The sequence below is a fragment of the Myotis davidii genome, unplaced genomic scaffold, assembly GCF_000327345.1.
Source record: "Myotis davidii unplaced genomic scaffold, ASM32734v1 scaffold9590, whole genome shotgun sequence".
In the NCBI taxonomy this organism is placed as follows: domain Eukaryota; kingdom Metazoa; phylum Chordata; class Mammalia; order Chiroptera; family Vespertilionidae; genus Myotis; species Myotis davidii.
Window position 1 is genome coordinate 3644 of NW_006281977.1, and position 7319 is coordinate 10962.

General features: G+C 39.2%; 1 pseudogene; it reads left to right on the forward strand.

Moving 5' to 3' along the window:
* The window catches only part of LOC102755687, a 6755-nt pseudogene extending 213 nt beyond the window's left edge, over positions 1-6542 (forward strand).
* The last annotated feature ends 777 nt before the right edge of the window (positions 6543-7319 follow it).

A 7319-nucleotide genomic window follows, 5' to 3' on the forward strand; every position in this document is an offset into this window, starting at 1 on the left:
ATGTGTGCCTATATTTTAGCTATTAGTCCAGAAACATATCACTTATTTTTATTTTTGCTTTAACTGTGTCACAAAATATAACTTTCTAATAATTATGACTATTTTAACAGCATTATTCAGTTCCAATTTCCTTGAACGGTAAGAGAAAATCTTCTAATATTTGGAAGCACAAGTTGCATGTCTCTGTGTATACAGGCGTTTAGGCATGTATCCAGTGCTGCTGACAGGAAAGTTTATAAGAAAGATCATGTATTATAGAAATCTACACTTGAAACCTATATAATCTTATTAACCAATCTCATTCTAATAACTGTAATAAAAAGAAAATGTAGCCCCAACTGGTTCAGCTCAGGGGATAGAGCGTCGGCCTGCGGACTGAAAGGTCCTAGGTTCGATTCCGGTCAAAGACAGGTACCTTGGTTGTGGGCATATCTCCATCCAGTAGGAGTTGTGCAGGAGGCAGCTGATCAATGTTTCTCTATCATTGATATCTCTACCTCTCTATCCCTCTCCCTTCCTCTCTGTAAAAAAATCAATAAAATATATTTTAAAAAAAAGAAAATGTAAAAGAAAATGAATTCTTGTATGCAATTCACTATTGCTTTTTAAATTTTATTTTATTTTTTACAATGAAGGAGTAATTGTAAGAAGTAGGAAACATAGTTTTGGCATATCTATCTATGCATATGTAGAGGTATGTCAGTGGGTATGACCATAATGGTATAATATTTGGAATTGTAGAGGTAGAATAAAAAAAGTATTTACCTTGCCTCAAACAAAAAATCTGATATAATGTTCAGACATGTGCAGAATTAATAACATATTCTCCCTTTCTAGAAAGTTACTGTGGCCCATGTCCTAAAAACTGGCTGTTACAGAAACAGCTGCTACCAATTTTTCAATGAGAGCAAGAACTGGTTTCAGAGCCAAGCTTCCTGCATGTCTCAAAATTCTATTCTCCTGAAGATATGCAGCCAAGAGGACCAGGTGAAGTATTGTTTTAATTCATCTGCCTATATTGGGTCCTACCATATGTGGCAACTTTCTGTAATATGAGCCTGAAATATAATAGAGGCACAAGGCTCTGACACATCAACTCCATATTCTTCTGTATTAAAAATAAAAATTCACAAAAATTGCAGGAATTATATTGTATATGTGTTGTTGAGGTTGGAATTCTGAAAGAGGACAGAATGCAGTTTCCTCAACTGTGGGGAAAATGATTAAATGATCATAGCCTTGTATTTAATACAATTCTGAGAACTGACTTTACTTGTGATTTCAAATAGGATATCCTTAAATTGCTAAAGGCCTACCATAGGATGGGACTGAAAAAGAATTCCACAAACGGAAACTGGCAGTGGGAAGATGGCTCCATTCTGGCTCACGATCAGTAAGTCTGTACCTACAGTAAGTCTCTTGTTGTGGATTTGCCTCTAAGCTATTCCTGTGATCACTGAACTACCACCTTTTCCTTCACACAATGCCAGGACATCCCATATGCTAATAGAGTCAGACCAAAACTCTTAGGGCCTAGATTTAGTACTTTGGGAAGCAGCCAGTACCCATAAAAATGAGTAAAATTAATTGTTTGCTATGTGCTAAATACTGCGCAAGCTACTTATTATGAACATATGTGTGCAAGACATTGTATGAGCAGAGGCTCTCCTTTTTCTCTTACGTAAATACCTAGGCGAGCAATAGATGAACCTTATAATAGATATATATGTTTAACTATTTAAGGGACGGCCAGACTATTATTCAAAAGGCTTGTGCAAGTTTGCAATCCCACTAGCAGTGTGTGACTTAGGAGTTGCTCAACATCTTGGTCAATACTTGTTATGATCAGTTCCTTAAATTTTATCCATTCTAATGTGTATAATGGTATCTTATTGTAGTTTAAATTTGCATTATCTTCATGACTAATGGTATTGAACATCTTTTCAGTGCTTATTTAACATTCATGTTTCAATTTTTTATTTAATTAATTTACGCTCTGATTTTTTTTAATTTCTTTATTAGTTTAGGTATTACAAATGTGTCCCCCTCCCCTACTTCCCCTCTGGGGATTAATAGTCTGATTGCTGTTTCTCTGACTTTGGATCTGTCCCTGTTCATCAGTCTGTGTTGTTCTCTGTAATCCACAAATGAGTGAGATCATGTGGTATTTATCTTTCTCTGACTGGCTTATTTCACTTAGCATAATGCTCTCCAGTTCCATCCATGCTGTTGCAAAAGGCAAGAGTTCCTTTTTTACTGCAGCGTAGTATTCTTATTATCTTCTCACTCAGGGTTAAATTTTCTTTCTCTAGTTTCTTATCACAAAAACTAATATATTGATAGGAAATTTTTCTTCTTTTCTAATCAAAGCATTTATGCTATTAATATTTGAGATTATTTGGCATCATTCCACATGTATGAACTATTTATTTTCATTTTTATTCATTCCAAAATAGTTTCTAAATTCCCTTTTACATTGTACTTTGATGCATGAAATTTTCAGGTGCTAATTTATAACTTTTGAGAATTTCCCAGAGGTATTTCTATTATCAATGTCTAATTCCATTTTGATCAACAAACATACTTTGTGACTTGAATATACTTGAACTTATTGATATTGGTTTTTATGGATCAGACTATGGTCTATCTTTTTTTTAAGATTGACTCTATTACAGATGTCCCCCATTTCCTCTCCCTTTTCCTCCCTCCACCGTGCCCCCACCCCACATGGGCCTTCATCACATTATTTTCTGTGTCCATGGGTTATGCCTATCTATAGTAATAAAAGCTTAATATGCTAATTAAACGGGAGAGCCGAACAACCTTCCAGAGGTCATTCTGGGCATCCTTCTGGACTAAGCTGAGGTGGCAGGGGCTGAGGCAGAGGTGCTTTGGGACAATCAGGCAAACAAGGGAGCAGTTAGGGGCATCAGGCAAGCAGGCAGGCAGAGGAAGTTAGGGGTGATCAGGCAGACACGCAGAGTGGTGAAGGGCCTCAGGCAGACAGTGGAGCAGTTAGTGGCATCATGCATTCAGAGGCAGTGAGGGCTGAGCAAGCAGGCTGGCAAATGGATAGGGGCGATCAGTTAGGCAGGCAGGTGTTTAGGCGTGATCAGGCAGGCATGCAGAGTGGTCAGGGGTGATCAGGCAGGCAGAGTGGTTAGGTATGATCAGACAGGCAGCAGGCAGAATGGATAGGGATGAACAGGCACTAAGGCAGAGTGCTTAGGGGCTATCAGGCAGGCAGGCGAGTGTTTGAGGCAATCAGGCAGGCGGCCAGCTGTTAGTAGGCAGCAATTCCAGATTGCAAGAGGGTGCAGGCCGAACTAAGGGACTCCCCTAATCCCCGTGCATGAATTGTGTGCATCGGGCCTCTAGTATGTACAGTGGGGCCTTGACTTATGAGTTTAATTCATTCCGTGATGGAGCTTGTAACTCATATTATTCGTATGTCAAATCAAAAAGTGAATGAGTGAGACATGTGATGCTGGGCTGATGTTCTGGCGTTCACTGTGACATTCGCTGCGCCAACTAGCAGTGGGGTATCTGAAGCTGGCTCGTAACCCGAATTATAGCTCGCAAGTCAAAGCAAAAAATCGGCCAAGAGACGGCTCATATCTCAAAAAACTCGTTAGTCGGGACACTCGTAAGTCAAGGCCCCACTGTATATATATTCTTTGGTTGATATCTTCCCATCCTCCCAACCTTCTTGCCCTTTGAGATCTGTCAGTCTTTTCCATTTATCCGTACCTCTCGTCCTATTTCTCAAATTTTGTATGTGTTCCTGGATAACTTAGAATTGATCTGTATGGATGAGATGTCACTTTTGACAAAAAGAGTTTGTTATCTGGGAATACTAATAAGGTTTTGTATCATATTACCTCACTTTATCCAGTCTGAAAGTATTTAAAAGTTCCGTTTCTAAATAAAACAATTAGCATACTAAACTTGTGGTTATGAATGTAACAAATACTGATTGAGTGCTACTCAATTTCCATAAACTATGCAGAGATAACTACAGAGATCAATAGACCATATCTCTTTTAAAAGCTTCACACTTTAGTTAGAATATAATTATGAATGAATAAGTAAAGTCCATGTAATCCATATTCTGTCAGAAATGTGATGAGAACGGCATAGGAAAACAAACACAGAAATTAAAGAAACAAATGAAAAGAGTTAGATTAGAAAGAATGAGTTTCTAATGTGCATAGATTGAGACGAACTAATAGCTGTTACCAAATATATCTTATTTTTTTCTCTTATGGTGGCTGGTTGTTTCTGTGTAGACAGAAATAATGATCTCTTCCTTTATAATATGTATATATATATAATCAGGCCACAGTCCTTTATTGGTGTCAATTTCATATGAAAGTAGAATCGTCATTCTTTCCTCAGCCTTATCTCTCCTACCTATTCCTGGCAGAAAACAAATCAGAATTTATTACATTAATTATATAATTCCAAAATACTCAAATTCTTGAGTTAAATAGATATACATGTATAATTATGCCTATCCACATACATACATACACACCCTTATGTATGTGTGTATTTACTGGAGGATTTTATAATAAAAATTTATAATTTTTAAATTAAAAAAATTAAATTTTTAAAAGTAAAATTGCATATATCTGAAGAATATTGTACATTTTTCACAAAACATGACAAGAAATTCTGAATTTATTTCTAACCAAATATTTCTTTAAAAACACGTTAAAGCTTTTATTTCACACTAGAGGCTCACTGCACAAATTTGTGCACCAGAGAAGTTTCTCAGCCTGGCCTGTGGGATGGGGCTGAAACTGGCTCTGCAACAACCCCCAAAGGGTTCTGGATTGCAAGAGGGTGCAGGTCAGGCCAAGGGACCCCACTGGTGCACAATCAGGGTCAGAAAGGGAAGCAGGAGTTTGGCCAGCTGGGGAGAGATTGCAAGAGCACTGCAGGGTGTGCCTGGCCTGTCTTGCTCAGTCTGGATCAGCCTGACCCCAGCAGCAAGCTAACCTACCGGTTAGAGCATCTGCCCCCTGGTGGTCAATGAATGTCATAGCGAGCAGTTGAGTGTGCTTAGGATATCATTAGCATATTACGCTCTGATTGGTTGAATGGCTGACTGGACAACCAGACACTTAGCATATTAGGCATTTATTATATAGGACTAGAGGCCCAGTGCACAAAAATTTGTGCACATGGGTGGAAGGGGGGCCCTCAGCCTGGCCTGTGCCCTCTTGCAGTCTGGGACCCCTCGGGAGATAACACCCTGCTGGCTTAGGCCTGCTCCCAGATGAGGGTTTGGGACACTGCCACTCTCACATTCAGGGCAGGGCCGATGGGGAGGTTATGGCTCTACACCGTCACACACAGAGCAGGGCCAATGGGGGGGGGGGGGTTGGAGAGCTCCCCCATATCAGGCACAGAGCAAGGATGCTCAGGGGGTTGGGGCGCTTTCCCCTGTCACGAACAGAGCAGGATGGATAGGGAGGTTGTGGCCCTGCCCCCTGTCACACACAGAGCCACAGGGCGATCAGGGGGGTTGTGCGCTGCCCCCTGTCATGCTGATCCCAGTGCCGGGAGGCCTCACGGCTCCGCTGATCCCGGTGCTGGGAGGCATATTACCCTTTTACTCTATAGGATAGAGGCCTTGTGCATGGGTGGGACCAGCTGGTTTGCCCTGAAGGGTGTCCCAGATCAGGGTGAGAGTCCCCACTGGGGTGCATGGCCAGCCTGGGTGAGGGGATGATGGCTGTATGCAGTGGTCACACACCATTTAGGGTAGGGGTCCCCACTGGGGTGCTTGGCCAGTCTGGGTGAGGGGTTGAGGGCTGTTTTCAGGCTGGGGTGACTGAAGCTTCCTACTGCTCCTTTTTTTCTTTTTTCATTCTGGGCCAGCTTTAGCTTTGAGGCTTGGCTCCAGCTCTTAGGCCTCTGGGGCTGAAAGTAGGTTTCTGGCCATTGCATACAATGTTGCGGTTTCCTCCATCACTGAGGCAAGCAAGCCTCATGTTAGTTTCAAGCTGCCTGGCTGCCGGCTGCCATCTTGGCTGACAGTTAATTTGCATATCTCGCTGATTAGCCAATGAAAAGGGTAGCGGTTGTACGCCAATTACCATGTTTCTCTTTTATTAGTGTAGATGGGTACACATATAAAGAGATTCCAGACTTTCTACATTTCTCTTATCTATAAATTAAAAAGACCAGGCATGTTACTTAAATCTGCTATAATGATATTAGTTCAGTACCTATATTTAAGTAAGTAGTATTTAATTTTTTTCTGCATTAATGTAATCACACATGTAATTTGTTTTTCTCTCTAATCTAGAATAACAATAGTTGACAATTTACTGTGCAGGTTACAGCTCAAGTTTTAAAGGTTACACAGAGAACTGTTTAACTCCAAACACATATGTCTGCATGCAGAGGATTGTGTGAAGAGTTTGTTATTATAAAATATAAAGGATTTCAAAATAAAAACGCCATTCTCTGACTTTCTTCATGAAGAAAACTTCCAGAAGAAAATGCCACCAATATTTATTAAATATTTTTTCATCTGACATGCTGCAAACCTTATACTAGCAGCAAATAAAAACTAACAATTAAATACTTATCTTCTGTAACAATGTTTCACTTATTTTTAAATTATTGAGAGATGAACAAATTCATTTTTAAGTTTAGTAAACTGTTAACAATACTTATGATAGAACTAAATTTTAAACTATGATTTTATTAAATATTCACAAATATTAAGCTAATAAGGCTTTTAAAACTTTCAAACACAATACGTTTGAAAATTCAATACACTTAAAGCTGGATGAAGGGTATATGTGGATTTATTAAATTTTCTATTTTTGAAGTATTTCTTAAAGTTAAAAATAATCCTGGAAAAGTTTCAATGTTTCCACGTCTTTCTATTTTAGTTAATTAAATTTATTGGGGTGACATAGAGCAATACAATTATATAGGTTTCAAGTGTACAATTCTATGATACATCACCGATATATTGTATTATGCGCCCACCACCCAAAGTCAAATCTTCTTCCATCACATATTTGACCCCCTTTGCCCTTTACTACCCTCCACCCCCCTTCCTTCTGGTAACCACCATACTGTTGTCTATATCTCTGTGATTTTGTTTGTTTTCAGGTTTGTTCATTTGTGGCTTTTGGTTTTATATCCGCATATGAGTGATTCAATCTCCATATGCTGTCTTCTTACATATACAATGACCAGGGTCTTCACAATTACCATCAAATAAGTGACCATTTTTCATATATTTGCATTGATTAGAGGAAATTTCAGGTTTTCTTAACTGGAGCCTAGAA